The sequence below is a fragment of the Poecilia reticulata genome, linkage group LG16 (genome assembly GCF_000633615.1).
Source record: "Poecilia reticulata strain Guanapo linkage group LG16, Guppy_female_1.0+MT, whole genome shotgun sequence".
NCBI classification, from domain to species: Eukaryota; Metazoa; Chordata; class Actinopteri; order Cyprinodontiformes; family Poeciliidae; genus Poecilia; species Poecilia reticulata.
The window spans coordinates 6,381,397-6,398,852 of NC_024346.1; the positions used below are offsets into that span (position 1 = coordinate 6,381,397).

Below are 17,456 nucleotides of genomic sequence, written 5' to 3' on the forward strand. Positions count from 1 at the left end.
ATTAAAACATTTTACACTTTAATATGCCTCAAACGTAAATGTAAGTTAGTAAATTATGAAAATACAGATGTCTTTATTGAACCGATTGAGGTATTTATACATATTTATGATCTTAATAATCTGACTGAGGTTCTGTTTACTGCAGCCAGTCAGACCCAAATACATAATTTAACATTTGCTCTGCGGTTTTAAGCAAACATTACCAGAGTGAACTCGCTCTATTTTCAGCTGTGAATAATTACACATTTTGAGTCCTAAGTGTTTTCAGTAGCAGGGCTGTGTTGAGTCTAAATAAACCAGTGTGTGCGTGTGTGTGTGTGTGCGTGTGTGTGTGTTTATGGTAATTTTTCACCCAGTGAGAATTACCACTGTGTTCATTTTTAGTTTTCCTGTAAAACATGAGCTTATTTACTCCCAGTTTTAGACATTTCTGTGTTTGTTTGAGGATTAAAACATTCTTTAATTCGGGAGGGAAACAGCAGAAAGTGCAGCCTGTGTTTACTCGCACCTGATGTGATTTGTTTTTTCTCCTGAATTAAATAGAGGGCATAGTTTGAGTATCAATGCTTTAACAGGTATATAAACATCCAATCTGCTGGGTTAATTTAGATAAAGAACTTCTTGATCTAATTTGGATAATTAACTGAGCTTATTGTACTGTTTTCATTACGAGGACTAATTGAAATCTACGTGATTAAAATTATAATTTTTTATTTGTAAAGAGCTTCAAGATAACTTTTATTGTGAATTGGCATTAAAAGCAAACAGAATTTAACTGAAAAAGGACATCCACAACAAAAAAAATGTAAAATAGTAAATTTTGAGGCATTAAAAATGAAATGTTACATTGATTCAAATCTGTTTCCACCTTTAACGTATACAAATATTTAACTAAAAACTGCATAATATGTTAAAACATAAAAATAAAACAGTAGTTCTTGACATAAGTTAATATTTTTTGACATTTTTCAATACGAGTCGTTTATCTTCAGCTTTCTAGTAGACAACTGAAAATTTTAAGTGAAAACTGTCAAATCTGAAATTGATCATCCACATAAAAAACACAGTAAATAAACATTAATCCCAGAGCATGGTGCTGCCATCACCATGTTATTCTGTGGATATTGTCTCCTTCATGTTTTGTGTCAAACACAACATTTGAAATTGTGACGCAGAAGTTTAGTTTCGTGGCAGATTTTCAGTTTTGGGTATTTTCTCTCCAGCATTACTCCTCGGTTCAGACATGCAGAGATAGATCTGCATGTAGCTCACTAAAAGTACTTTCCAGAGATTTCTGCAGCTCCTTCTTGTTGCTGTCAGCCCCTTGGCAGCCTCTCAAACCAGTTTCCATCTGGACTTCTCTACAGTTTTGGAGAAATGTCCAGTTTCCGTAATGTCCCTCTCATCCTGTTTCCTCTTCTGCTTGATGGCTGCCTTCACTATGCTGTGGTATATGTATTTTTTTTTAAATTGTGGATGTATTTCCCTTCCACTTTACCAATACATTTGTTCAATCAGTTCCAATTTATCCTTCTTAATCTCAAATCTTAATGGAAATGAGCAAATGTCAGTAAAATTATGAATCAGAAATTGATGACAGATGTGAAGTAAGGGCTGAAACTCAAGTAATAGTTAGCATATTCTTTTCAAGGTTTCCCTAAAACACATTTCTATAAGATATTGTACAATATTGTAATTATGCTGCCTTTGAAATCAACTCATAACCTTTGCACTTTTCCAGATTACCACGAACACAACGTAAGGCGTGATTGTTGTGTAAATTGGTTTAAAAAAAATTACAGCAATAAATCTTTAACTATGAGCTTCAGCAAACAGTATACAAAGCCTAATAAACAACATAACGTTACATTTATTAACAACATTAAGAACCAGTTAAGAACCAGTCCATGCTGAACGTCCATCTCTATCCGCTCCGTTTCGTTTGTGTCCGTTTCGTTGCTATGCGTTTAAATAAAAAGGTATTTTCACTCAGATAAACCCACATCAATGGACTCTTTGAACCTCAGCTTCCGCGTTCGGGGGAAAGCGGCTCGATTGTTTCCGATCCGATAAAAATATAATTTTACACCAGGTGCTTGCAGGGCTAGGCCAAGGTTTGTACATCGATCCGAAGCCCCAACAAGTAAACTGGAGAAAGGTTTTAAGATGTACGCCTCGTTATACATTCACTGACACAAAGGTGAGTTTTACTTAAACTTTGTGGCTAACATTAACCTTAGCTTATGTTAGTAGGCAATATTCTCTGACATTATTCTTGTAAAAATGTGCTATTTAAGTATCTAAACATTCTAACGGACAATGTTTTTATCTTATTTTATTGTCGTTAGTGTCCGAGACTAAGGGGTGGGGGTTACGGTTCGGGCTTTTAGCTTCCGAAGCCTGACAAGCACAACAAGCCTCATAGCTTAACAGTAGTGCAGTTCTGTAGTCAGAGATCTGGTTCAGCTGTTCAGGCTCAAAGTTGCTGCTTTTAGAAAAATATCACCGTGTCCCTTAAGGTCTCCGTGTTATTTCGTTTTATTACCTTTGCATGTTTCTTGTGAAGAGGTCAGATAGGACGATGTTTACAGCAGTATGTACAGGTGGATCAGTTGCTCGACTGTCTGGCTCTGGTCTGCTCACTCGTTCCCATACAGTTGCTTTTTCAGGCTGAATACAGAAGTGATTCCATGGAAATAACTCAGGGACGGCTCCTTTTTTTACCATCCATATCCCCGGTATTTTTAGGCTGATCCGGAGTGAAAGTTTAAAACGCACAGTTCCAGAGACTGTGCGTTTGTTGTGCAGCGTTAGCTTTGACTGGTAGTGGCAAATATTTACAAGTCACCATCTTCTTAATTCAGGATCGCTTGGAAATTAATGAAAACTAAAAAGTTCATTATATTAGGAAGACAACAATGTTCATAGTATTGTTTTTTTTTGCACCTGAAATACGACTTAGTCTTTTCTAGCATTCATGGTAACTCAAAGCGGAAACAAGTGAGCCGCATTAGCTCCTGGAGATGTGACGTCATCGCCATAGATGCAAAGAGCCCATACTAAGAACATGTCGCAAATATCTGACGTACCCTAAAATACAACGTTGTCAAAAGGAATAAACGCGTTTTTGACAACGGGGGAAACAAACGACTGGCCAACTTCTGGGTTGCCATGGCAACGTAAAACCAAACGGCAGCTAAGCGCCCGTTATACGTAATGCTAAAAATGACAAGCAGAGCTACAAAAGACTGATTCCGATTCTGAACTCTTTTAATAGATGACTTACAAAACAACATATAATTTACTTTTGGAAATATCATGGTAGTTAAACATGCAAGTAGAAGCCGACATTCTAAAAAAAGTACCTAAGCTAGCTTTAGCTTTTTTCAGCTTTACATGGATTTTTTTCAAACACTGCATAGAGTACGTAACTGTAGGCCAACATGCTATTGATTGCTTACATGCTATCATTAGTATTTAAACTAGCTTTAGGTTTTTAGCTAATTTTATCTGTTGCATAGGGTTTTTTTTCATACTGCATGCTGTATGTTACTGTAAATCAACATGCTATCGGTAGCCTACATGCTGTCATATACCATTTTACCTCATTTTAGCAGTTTTTCATATTGAGCATAGTATACTACCCAGCATTTTTGTTTTGAATTTGAAATATTCACTACTTTGTGGTGGTCCATTACATAGATTCTCATTGAAACCCTTTTACGTTTGTTGTAATATGATACATTTTAAAAACCTCAAGAGCAGGAAGGTTCTATTTCTCTGGCCTCCTCTTTTCAAGGCACAAAAATATGACATTTTAGCAGGAGTGTGTCAGATACACAAAATCTACAGTGCATGCCTGCAGACTCACCATAAATACACTGATTAAGTCTGACATCTGAAATCCAACATTGCTTCAATCCATTTAGAAAAATAAAACATCACAGAGTAAAGCAGGTCAACGTATTTCAGCATGTTGGAGAGACTGTAATCCACCCCGACAACATAACTCAGACAGTACATCTTTAAACCGGTGAACTTTTCCACGAACCCCAACCTCATTCATCTACTCTTTGTTTGTTGCACATCTAGCCAACACACTCCCTCTCTTCCTGATGCATTAGAGTTGGCTTTCCGCCTCGATGAAGGGTGTTTTTCCCACCAAAGCTCCTCCTCAACGAGCCAAAAGCAATACACAACGAGTCGCCTGCCGCTCTCTGGCCACCATTTCAGTTCCAGTTAAAGTCACTGGAGAAAGGATCACAAATATCTGTAAGTGGGATGTGGGGCAGCTCTGTTCTGCTGTTTAAAGGAGCCATCGGCAGAGACGGAGCGTGATTCCTCCAATATCAGCAGGGAAAGTGCTGCGGACAGCTGGAAGTTCAACCAAGCGAGCGCTGGAATGGAGATTAGGCCAGAATGAGTCATGATGGGGGGAAAATGTCAGATCATTAGGCTATTAGTGGAATCAAGTGGACCTTAACTTCTGCATGTTTCAGGAATATAAATAATGACAAATAAGAGCTGCCAAGTTTTTTATTTTTTTGTAGCAAAAACTTTAAACTACAGACGGTAAAAGGGAAAATATAATGGTAAATAAGCCAGTAAAATCAATCATTTTGATATACAACTAAATCCAAAGAAGGAACTGAAGTAGAGGTGCTGAAAAAAATTGAGAATCATAATTCCTAGTTCAGGGAATTATGATTTGGTTTAAAATGAGTTTAAGTTGTACGATTTTGCTGCTCCTACTTTGCACTACATGTCCACTTGACCACAACTTTAGGAAAAAATCTGTTAGCTAAGCTAACATAATACTGGTTATTTAAGTTACTGATGCACAAAAACAAACGGATAGTGTTGGACTGTGTGCGTTACTTTACCTGTTCAGTTTATCGTAACTTCTGACGCCTCATGGACCGCTCTCGCCTATTGTCGCTGACGAGATTTAGGGCGGCCATCTTGGAGTGGTACACCACTCCACTCAGCATTATGTGTTTAGCAGGTACAATGACGTATCAGCGCATTTAATCAATCATAACACGCTTTTTTGTTACTGGAAACCATATTCAAACATCTATCAAAGCTACATTTATAAACAATTGTATTTTTTAAGTAGGTTTTTAATACATAGTTCAGCATATTTAAATATGCTTAGTGGACATAACAATAGAATAGAAATGGAAAGAAACTTGCAGTGGATTTAGGAGAGTCTCTGATTTAAACTTGTATTTTGTGTAAAGTCTCCAAAAACATGAGAACAAATTGTTGTGAGGCAACAGAGCTAGCAACCAGGCAAATGTGGAGTTCTTATCTGTTTATTTATTGATAAAGTCCTTTTTGTTCTTTTCTTTTACATTATGAACGCAAAAATAATTTACTCTGTTGAATGTCTAATCTCAATAAGTGAGATTTATATATATTACAAGTGACACCAGATATTTCCTTATGTCTGACATTAAATAAAACCAATTCTTCTCTATTTTTGGTCATCTAGTATTATATATAACTAAATAATTTCTGATGCTAAGTGAAAAAATAATGTTAGTACCTCCATCCTCTGTCTATCCCCACAAATACGTACATAATTCAATAAAAGTGCAATAGGAATTGTGATTTGCTCATTTCTCTACAATTATGATGCCTGCCCAGAGCTGTAAAATTTACTGAGATTGGAGAAAAGTCTGTTGTTTTGCTGGAAAAACAGCCGAGTCAAGCGGAGCTTTGTTTGCAGGATTAGGAATGGGAACATGTTGGCTTCCTTGTCTCGAGCCAGAAGATTGCTGGCTCAAAAAAAATAACAAAACAAAACAAGAAACCCTGAAAAGAGAGAAAAAGGCACTCATAGAAAAATAGAGACATAGAGAGAGAGAATCTTAAAATTACTGAAGCAGAAAATGTGACAAAATTTAATTTGAAATAAATAGAAAGTAAAAACAGGAACATTTATAATTGAAGTTTTAAAAATACGTGAACCAGAGACTGTTTTGTTTGTTTTATTAACTTTTAATGTTGAAAAACTGTGTTGTTACAATACAGCCTGACGAAGCTTTAAGCAAAACAACAGAGGGCTCATTATGACCCCAATATATAAAAACAGGAATTCTCTTCCAGCCGCTCTGTAGTCACAGATATCAAGTCATAATGATGTGACATTTTCAGCTCCTGTGATCAAAACAGGCCTTTGTTTGATGCTTATGACATTTCCTCATTCACAAAGAGAACAATAGATCCAGAGCGTGACATGTCTGCTCAACTGTGACTGAATAACAAGCAGCTCTGACTGCCTCACTAATAAAATAATAAGAGGGGAAAGTTTTTATGATCCCAGTTGCAACCACATAGTAACATTTACAAGCATTTTGAGGCGTTAGGCAACAGATAGGTGTATTAGGGGCATGGCAGGTAGAAGCAAAGCAGGAAATTGCTGCTAAAAACTCTGAAATATTTTTAATTAATCTAAAAAAAAAAATTCTAGACTAAAACTTGGACATTTTTAAATTGGAAAAGTTGAAAATTTGCTTGAAAAATCCCATAATTTTTTAGATTAATCTCAGAAATGTTCTGGAAAAAACATGGACATTTTGAAGTTTTCAAAGTCAATATTTTGCTACAAAAAGCAAAAAAAGTTTTAGATTAATCTTAGAAATTTTCTGACTTTGAAAAGTGGAGTGTTTACTAGAAAAAACTCAGAAATGTTTAGATTAAGCTTAGATATTTAACAGACACAATTAGGAAATTTCTGATGTTTAAAAGTGGAAAATTTGTTGGAAAAACAGAAATTGTGTTTTAGACATTTTCTGAGTTTCAAAAGTAGAACAATTGTTAGAATTTTTTTTATCTAACTTAGAAAAGTTAAAGAAAAAGCCCTGAAATTTTTTACATTAATCTCAAGAATATTTTAGAAAAAATTTGGAATTTGGAAAGTCTAATTGTCTAATTCAACTCGACTTTTGAATGTTAGACTTTCAAAAATCTAAAATGTTAGAATTTTGAATTTTTCAAATTCCTAAATGTCGTTGTATTGTTTGTGTATTCTGAAAACATTTTGAACTGCATTAAGTACTTTCAAGACTTTTAGAGATACGACTTCATAGCTCCTCTCAGCTTAAATCTCCAGTTTTTGCTGCAGTGCTTTGCTGAAAACATGATGAAAACACTTTGAATGTCCATCAGACTCCTGAGAAAAGCTCTCTGGCTTGCAGCGTTGTTAAATCGACGCTCGTCCAGATGAAGGAAATAGTGTATGTCACCGGCTTAACGGACCGGAATGTTAATTGAGACATTTGTCATGATGTTGAATCAAAGCCTTTCCATGCACGTGAAGCCGGCTGCCCCGACCCGCCCGGCGCTGCCAGGACTCCCTGCAGCGATGCTGGTCGGTCGATGCAGCAAAGAGTCTGATTCAACATCCTGCCTGAACGCAGCGGCCTTTGGTTTTAAATGAAAAATGAAAAGCAACTTGAGATAACTAATGGAAAGTAATGCACGTCTTTCCTGTTACAGTGACAGAAAAACAGAAAGTGATGGATTTGACAGAGGAATTTGGCCAGGGAACGACATCCAGCTGTGCCAAGCAGGTAGCCAGGTCATAAATCAAGACACTGCAGACTCAAATGAACTCAGAGCTTGTAGAAATGAAGACCACATGAAGTTCGAAAGATGAAATCATCTATTTATTGATTCCAGTAACGTTGAATGTTTTCTTTTAAAGTTCACATCCATTTATCCCATCGCTGCAGTGCTGTTTAACACGTCCCTCTGTGCAAAAGTTCAGCATCCCCCCCTGGTCATTTAGGAACTATCTGTTGCCTAATGCCTCAAAAACAAGCAACAAAATGATCGTAAACGTTTCTGTGTGGTTGTAACTGGGATTAACGCTCATAAAAACTTTCTGCTATTATTATTTTTATTGGTTAGGCAGTCAGAGCTGCTTGTTATTCAGTCACAGTGGAGCAGATACGTCCCGCTCTGGATCTGTTGTTCTCTTTGTGAATGAGGAAAAGCCGCCTGAAGAAGTCACATCAATTTACAAAAGTTGTACATTTTTGACTTTTGAAACTTTTTCAAGAAAATTTATGAGATTAATCTAAAAATTTCTGATGTTTTCAGGCAAAATTTTTACTTATCAAACTCAAAGGTGTCTGAATTCTAGAAGTTTGTTTCTACTATATTTCTAAAATTATTCTCAAAATTTCTGAGTTCTTTCTAGCAGAGTTTTGACTTTTCAAACTTCAAAAATTCCATGTTGTTTCTGGAAAATGTAGTAGATTATTCTTAAAAATTTATACAAGCAAATTATCTAATTTTAAAGCTCAAATATTTCCAGATTTTTCTAGAAACTTTGAAATTATTCTCAAAACTTCTGAGGTTTTGAGAATATCAAAATTTCTGAGTTTTTTTCTAGAAATGTTAAAAAATTTTCAAACTCAAAAAAGTTTAATTTTTCTGGAATATTTCTGAGATTAATTTAAACATTTCTGAGTTTTTTTTCTAACAAATTTTCCACTTTTAAAGCAAAAAAAAAATTCCATGTCATTTATCAGATTTGCTGAATCAGTAAAATGCCTAAAACAATCTGCGTTTCCATTAACCATAGAATTGTGGAAATTTAAGTAATAAAAATTAACCCACTTCATACAAATTTGGAAAAAAATATATTTACATTTGTTTTCCAATGAAAAAGTTGTTGCTCTGAGGTGATTTTTCACCTCAGAGTAACAACAATAGGTGTAAACTGCAATGGAAACACTTGTTTTGCATCACACAAGTCATGTGATCAACAACCGACGTTACTACTGGCTGAAACAAAGAAGAAGACGACAGGAAGGAGATGAAAGTTCATGGCGCAGCTTGTTTTCTAATGCGTGCACAAACTTATTCATGTGTGATTTTAATTGTGTTTCTTATTTTACAGAAACACCGCAATTGCAAAATTGTGTTGTTTTTTTTACATTAGTGGGATATGACACATTTTGCTTACATTTGTAATGGAAATGCAGCTACAGTTGCCATGTTACTATTAATAACAACCACCTGTAAAGATGTTTGCAGAGTGGCTTATCAATACTGAAAAAGCTTCTGAGTTTCAAATATATTTAATGTGAAGTTTGAATGTTCTTCCTGATCATTTGTGGCTTCTCTCCAGTCCATAAAGCACGTAAGTTAGATTAATCGGCCAATCGGAAACTCCAATCTGCCCTTAGGTGTGAATGGAGGCCCAAACCCTAAACAAAATCAAACAAGTATGGAGAAAATGAACGTCATTTTTCTGAATAGAGTCAGGAAAAGCAGGCAAATGTTTTTCTGATTAAATATAAATTAAACCTGAAAATCGCCTGGAGATGAAGATCATTGTAAATTAGCACCATTTAAAAAGTGGTCAAAATGAAATTAAAAGTAATTTAAGCTGCTTAGTTTAAGTCCAACAAAAATACAGTCAGGATATTATCTAATTGTGGACATTTATCTGTTTGACTGGAGGACAAATGATGAAGTGAGACACTAAAACGAGGAGGTGAGGTTGAGGGTGGCTGACTGAACACAAAACATAAGTGGAAACACATGTTTTGATCAGCAACAATGAGCAGCCGAGATCATTAGCAATTAAAAAAAGCTAAAAAGAAAAGAAATTAACTCCGGATCACTGATGGATTACCGTCTGAACAAAATGAACTCCTGACCAAAACACAAGATCTGCTGAGCAGAATTACCCCAAAAGCTGGAACGCAAACACAAAATGACCTTAAAACTGCAAGAAGAAATATCAATAAAACCCAAAAAGCCTTCACTATTAAAGCTCTAAGAAAAAATTTGAATATTAAAGACTATTTTTGCTTTGTTCGATCATGATTTCATTAGTAGTTTGGTTGTTTCTGTCCAAGATTCTCTTCTATGTGTAACAATAGTGAAAATTCACATTTTGCACAATTCTGTACTTCCTTTGATTCTCTACTTTGTCAACAAAATTTGTCCTTTCACAGACATTCCAAATGTAACAAATCACCAGGCCCAGCCCGTTACCTAGCAACCCCAACCAAGCCCAACCCATTACCTGGCAACCCCAGCCAAGCCCAGCCCGTTACCTAGCAACCCCAGCCAAGCCCAGCTCATTACCTAGCAACCCCAGCCAAGTCAAGCCCGTTACCTAGCAACATAGACAGAGTTCCAGCACATTTGGGCCCTGTTTACATGACAAAAATCCAACAAAAATTGAATTTTTCCCCCATTTCTATTAACAAATTTACATGAAGACGTTCTAATTACAATCTCTGCTTACGTAGCATTTCAGTACACATCTAAATGTTGTAATGCCCTCGCCACGCCACTAGTCAATGTTAGGTTCTTTGAAACTAAGTGTGCAAGTGTTAAAAAAAAAAGTGCAGTACAAACACAACAAAACTCTTTAATTTTCACCTGTTGTCATGTGAACAGGGCCCTATTGGTGAGCTGCTTTTACTGCTGTATTTGCTGTACAATATCTGCTGGAAAAGACGTGTTTTGTTGTTGACTTACCATCCAGAAACCACCTGCTGCATTCTTGTTGTTTGTGCAGGAGGCTCTACTTCTGCTTTTCAGTGATCTATGGTTGTGTAATTATAAATGTTGAGTTGGGAGGTGTGGCCAGCTGCAGTTTATTTGGATTTATTTGTTATTTCTCATAAAGTTGCACAAGGAAGCACTCAGTTTGAGAGTGCTTCCTTGTGCAATGTCAAACTGAGTGCTCTTAAACTTAAATGTTAAGCTCACAAGTGTATCATTACTGATCACAAAATAACAACATTTCTGAATTATTCTGGCATATCAATCAGTCATAGATTATTTAATTATTTGTGCACTTTTCTTACAGGCAAGGGTAACATGACAGACATAAAACCACTGGACACACACAGTAATAATAATTAGGTGTAATTAATTATAATTAAGTAAAGAGAATAATAATAGTAGTAATAAAACGAGGCATTAAAATGTAAAACAAATCAATTAAGAGGAATGTGGAACCATTGATATGCAGTAGTGTAGATTACCAAAGAAATCTAAAGATAGAAATAGGAGTAATTTTAATAATCCTCAAAAGTGATTTGATGTCAGACAGTGAAGAAAAAGAAAGGCTTAGGTCCCTAAATATACATATATAATATGTAGGTTTAGGTTTTAACTACTGAATTGATCAGATCAAAGTTGTTGTTTTGCTGCATCTGGCTGCATGATTGATGCTATTGTCTCCTTTACTGAATAAGCTCTTCTGAATAAAATGAGGCTCATGAGTCAAACTGTTAGAATGCCACTTTCATGAAAAATGTATTATTCTCAAAACAAAGAAGAAAAAAACAGATTATGAAAATGCACTTTTGTCTCACTGAAACTTTCTCTCCACCAGGAAAACAAAAACCTAAGACTTTTAAATAATTCAAACATTTTTTGTTCATTTTGTTAGAAATGTATGAAAAATCTTTCCTTTCTTTGTGACATGAGCAATAAAAACTAAAATTGAGAAAACATTTGTTTACTGAAATAAATAAAAATGGTAATTAATGTGAAAGATATATATATATAACTAGAGCTGTATTGTGTGAAATTATAGCTATAACATCATTCGTTTTTGCGCATTTGAATCTATTTACTAGCCTTTCAAACTGATTTTAAATTGACTTATATACTATTATTTATATGTAATTCTTTCACTCTGTCAAAAGTAAGATACATCCCAAATCTTCCGTTTTTGTTTTGAAGGTTTCATAAAGACACGATGTGAGGAAGAAGTGGGAGATATCTATAAAGAGAGACAGATTCACTGCAGCACGGATGAATCTCACATCGGATTTTGGACTCAATCTCAGCTGCTGAATCTCTCTGAAGCTAGAACTCATCGGCTGAAAAACATATACATATATCTATAGATATGTATGTAGATACAACATGTATCCAATATATATTATTCAGTATTAATCATTATTTATTTGTGTCATTATTAATCATTTATTTCTGTTTGTATAGTTATATGTATTGATTAATTTATTAAATAAATAATTAATTTATTAAATAACTAATTTATTAAATAAATTATGAATGGCTGTAGGCTTTTTAATATGCTCATCATACATCACTATCAGAATATTCCATTTCTATTCTATTGTTATGGTACTAAGCATATTTAAATATACTGAACTATGTATTAAAAACATACTTAAAAATACAATTGTTTATAAATGTAGCTTTGATAGATGTTTGAATATGGTTTCCAGTAACAAAGTAGCGTGTTATGATCGATTAAATGCGCAGATACGTCATTGTGCCTGCTAAATAAATCATGCTGAGTGGAGTGGTGGACCGCTCCAAGATGGCCGCCCTAAATCTCGTCGGCGACAATAGGCGAGAGCGGTCCATGTGGCACAACGTCCGCAAAATGGCGGCAGCAAAAGTCCATTGGTTGTTGAAGATGAATATGTATATTTTTTAATGTTACCTTCTGTTGGGTATTCATTACACACACAATGCACCAAAATTACTATTGTAACTAAAACTAAGCTGAAACTAAGCAACATTTAACTAACAAAAACGAATTAAAACTCACTGAATTAGACAAACTCACAACTAAACTAAACACTGCAAAAAGACAAAATCTTACCAAGTATTTTGGTCTAGTTTCTAGTGCAAATCTCAGTTCACTTGAGAAAAACTAAATTAATAACTTTTAAGCAAATATATGAGCTTGTTTTGAATTAATAATTCATTAATAATGATTTTAAAAAGTGTAGTTTCCATGTTATAAGTGAAATAATCTGAACAAGTACTTTTTCAAACCAATATTACGGAATTATTAACTCAAAACAAGCTCATATATCTTGCTGAAAACTTGTTAATTTGTTTTGTTTTATTTCAAGTGCACTAAGATATTTACACTTTAAACTAGACCTGAAATACTTGGTGAGATTTTGTCTTTTTGCTGTGATGACTGAGTTTTTGTCCCAGTTTCTAGTGCAAATATATTTGTTCACTTGAAATAAGACAGAACTAATTAACTTACAAGTATTTTTAGCAAGACACATGGAGCTTGTATTAAGTCAATAATCCTTAATATTGATGAAAAGGTTTTAGTTTCACTGGCAGATTATTTCACTTAAAACATTAGAAAATTGTCTTGTTAAAAATAAAATATTCTGGAACTAGTACTATTTTATTAATCGTAAGAATTTACCGACTTAAAACAGGCTCATATATCTTGCTGAAATGTTACTTGTAAGTCAGTTGTGTTGTATTTTAAATGTATGAACATATTTCCACCAGAATAGACCAAAAACACTTGGTAGGATTTTGCGTTTTTGCAGTGTAATGAAAAAATCCAAAACTATCGTAACCCCGCTGCAGAGACTGCTAGGTCACCTCTTATTAGCATGCGGCGCTCGATCCTCTCCTGTCCCCTGCAATCGCCTTTATGACAAGCACATCAATTATTGAGCCATTAATTATTGGCTGGAACAGATGTCAGTCAAGTGAGACGGACACTTTGACCCTGATGGAAAACACAAAGCTATAAACACACGCAGATTGAGTCTGGCCATGGGCGCTTGTGTCTGAACGCAAGAGGAGGTTATAAATTTTGAGGACAGGGAAGCCGGGTAGAAGCAGAGCTTTCCTGACAATGACTGCTACATATTTCAGATAGTATATGCACTCATCCTGCTGAAATTCAGCTCAAGAAAGCACAAAGCACCCCAGCAGGAGACATTAGCACTTTTAATTTGGGCCATATGGTGGGAAGATGTGAGTAAAGGAGCCGGGAGAAGTGAGTGAATGACTACTGCTACATCGCAATTTTTTATTATAACCTTTGTGGAGCCCTGCAGAGTGAAAAGTTTCGGATCAGGTTTATTAAACATTATTTCAGGCTGTTCGACCTGCAGAGAGCCGTACCAAAAGTTCTGGGTTTTATTTTCTTTGCGGCTATTAAGTGTCCAGCTGTTATGTAAGGTGGATAGGAAAAGATAATCTATAGTCTGAGACAGACAGAAGCTTCAGCATTTTTTCTTTTAATGTACAGTGTTGTGAAAAAATTATTTCCCCCTTACAGATTTATTATGTACTGAACGTCAAAAAGATTTTGAACAAACACAAAATGCTGATTTCATTTGTTTATATAATTTGGTTTAGGGTAAAATATATATCCAAAAAACCTGGCAATGTGTGAAAAAGATCTGAAAACTGAGTTTAATTTCATTAACCTCATTAAGATACCCTCAAACAAAACTGAAAAGAATGATTGTCAGCACTAAGCCCCACCTCCTGGCTCTGATTGGTTGTTTCTAGTTAGCACTGGGAGAAGGCAGAAGATTTAGTTGTTTTTTTTTTCAGATTATCTGTTTTACGTTATACTGTCACAACATATAGACAGTTTTAACAAATGTTTTAAAACGTTTTTATGAAAGTTACTACGTTCATACTGCTGCTTTAAAGCTGGGTTATGTAACCTTTAGTCAAAAATATGTTCCTTTAAACTGCTGCTGCGCAAGTTACTCAACAGGGTGTTGCTAGGTAACCAAAAGTTACTTCACAAGTTGTTGCTAGGTAACCAAAGAGCGAGTGAGTAAGTTGATTCCACCAACTTCGTTGAGCGGCTGAAGTCTTTCTTGTGCGGCTCTGGATTGGATTGCAGTGACAATATTGAACATTCTATCAGATGTGTTATCTATACTGATCACAAGTCTATTGCAATATATGTTGTTATTGATTTATTGATCAGCCCTGTCAGTGACCATATGCATTTCTTATGTGAACAAACTTAAAAAACAGCAGCAAGATGCAAGAGCTTATTTTAAGTTCATAATTCATTAATATTTATGGAAAAGTACCAGTTGTAGTGGTAGACTATTTCATTTACACAGGAACAATGTCTTGTTAAATAATCTGCCAATGAAACTAGGACCTTTCCATCAATATTAAGGAATTATCTACTTGGCTCCTACATCTTGCTGAAAAGTAAATTGTAAGTTAGTCTTGCCTTATTTCCAATGTACTAAGATATTTGCACTAGAAACTTGGTAAGATCTTGTGTTTTTTTCAGTGCAGATGTGTCAAAGTATAAAACTGCATGGAGTTTTCATTTTTCTCTTCCATTTTTTTTGTTTCACCTCTAATTACCAGACCAGAAATGTCAAAATCAAGTTTGACACTGACCCATTAAGTCACCCATTGAGTCAGGAAAGCTTTTATCAGCAATTTAAACCACTAGACCAGAGCAATCCCTTTCACACCACTCCATTTATTAAGCAGGTCCGTCTGTAAAACGTAATCATTGGGAAATGTTTGGACTAAGATAAGACCTCGGTTTTAAAATACTTCTTCTTGTCACCATCTATCTGCTGTGAACTTCAGCTTATCAAAACAGTTTATATCCACACTCGTTGGGATGAGAGCGAAAACCTTTTTTCCACTTAGAAAGCATGAAGTTGTTTTTTTGTATTCTGGTTTTAAGAATCCATTCCAGTAAGTGGTGCAATTATTTACTGTCATAACACCCAAAACAAATCTGTGGCCCACTATCCAACACTGATTGATATGAAACCCTGTGCTTGGTAATAAAGACACAGAGCTTGAAGTCAAGTGAAATAGACTGTATTGATCATGGTCTCAATGGCTCTTGGTGATACAACTCCTGGTTTGTTTCTGCTGGTTTCCTCCATTTTGGAGTCGGTTTCTAAGATTTTCAACCTCAAGTCAAAAACAAAGTGTGTTATTTTAAGAATAAATACCAAAGTATTTATGGCACACCTAAAGATATGGTTCTACATTTACCAAAAAAACTTATTCTTTTGGTTATAATGTACAAAATGTGCATTTTATGTCTGTCTGAACTGCTTCTAAAAACAGCCCATCACTTAAAAAAAATCCACCCAGACTTTTTTTGGCAAAAATATTAATGCTTTTTGGTGTCTGGAAAATGAAATGTTTCAAAAACTTCCAGAATGTGACGTCACAACTGACAGGCACTGGGCCGTTACCTAGCAACCCCAGCCAAGACCAGGCCGGTCACCTAGCAACCCCAGCCAAGATCAGCCCGTTACCTAGCAACCCCAGGGAGCCCAACATTCCAAAGTTAGAATTTTTTTTTAATTCATTTATTGTATCTATCTATATAATTTTATGTATTTATTACCAGCTAGCATTATAAGTACAATTTTACAGCATTGTTATAATTAATGACTAGAATAACTTAATTTTAATCTGTCCATGATATTTTATTAAAATAAACTGGATCTTTTTGTCTTGCGGATCTGAGCCTTGAGACTGCTTTTATTATAAATTGAATATTTACACTGTTGTAGAAACTAAGTGCAACATTAGAAGAATGGGCGGCACCAGTTCAGTTCCTTTAGGTCAAGAGTGTCTAAAGTTATCCATCAGCAGACCAGCTAGCTCACTTTTGAATGACTCACAATGTGACTAAGCTAAATAAATAATTTTGATTTACTCCACTGTCCCATAGATAGAGGGTAAGTGGAGTAAATAGATAGAGAATCAAATAGATTCAGTTTTTGAGGCCCTGTTGTGCATGAACATGTGCAGAATCGTCATTAGTATGTTCCCATAATAAACAGAAAACTACAGAGCAGTAATACATATCTGTAACATTCCCAAGGCAACTCTGGCATTAAAGTGGTTGTTCTACAACTTTCTGTAAGCAGCAACATGACGTGTTTTCATAAAGCTTTGATTTAATGTAGTCATTGCGGTGTTAACACTGTGGTTATCAGATATCACTTAGCTCAAACACAATGCTAATGATGCTGCCAGGACGTTAATTACATCTGTGCACCACTGCAGCCATGTGAAAGTCCTGCTCTGACTCATTGTTCGTCACACCAGCCATGACAGAGAGCAGCTCAACAGAACGGAGAAAAGCAGCCGGCCTCTTCCCAGTTATCCATTAATAGACAGAAATGTCATGAGACAGGTCATATCAAAGCCACGTCTTGCTGCCTGCGTTTGATGTGTTGACGTAGAGCACAAGGTTGGACCTCCTGAAAGTCACGGCCGCTCTAATCTCCGTAGCCGGTGGCGTGCGTCACCTGTCCTGGCTGTCACAGGTAACCCTGGGACCTGGCTGTGATGACAGCCTCATCACAGATAACTGAGAATATATCCGTTGCGTCCGCCGTGGTGTTATGATGTGCAGCGTTCCGGTGATGACCGGGGCTCCCTGCAGCAGCGCTTCAACTCCTCATCTTCAGGCTGGATGGTTTTTTCCTTTTTTCCTTCATCCACATCTACCTGCAGGCTAAAGAGGAAGCAGTTGCCACAGCGACGAACCGCAGCCGCATCACTTCATGAGTTCATAAGGTTTATCACAGTGTGTATGATGCCTATTGAAATCCACACAGCTCCTCTATGTCGCCCACTCAGGTTGTACAGGTGTTATATTTCCAGGAGAGTCTAAAGTTTAGCAAAAAAAAAAAAAA

The 17,456-nt window shown here is 35.7% G+C and overlaps 1 long non-coding RNA gene across 1 annotated transcript in view; it reads left to right on the plus strand.

Moving 5' to 3' along the window:
- Positions 1-990: 990 nt before the first annotated feature.
- Positions 991-17,456, plus strand: part of LOC103477712 (uncharacterized) — an 18,709-nt gene continuing 2,243 nt past the window's right edge. Inside the window, exon 1 of the long non-coding RNA XR_535688.2 lies at positions 991-2,200. This is a non-coding gene — a long non-coding RNA (uncharacterized LOC103477712). The remainder of the gene's footprint in view (positions 2,201-17,456) is intronic.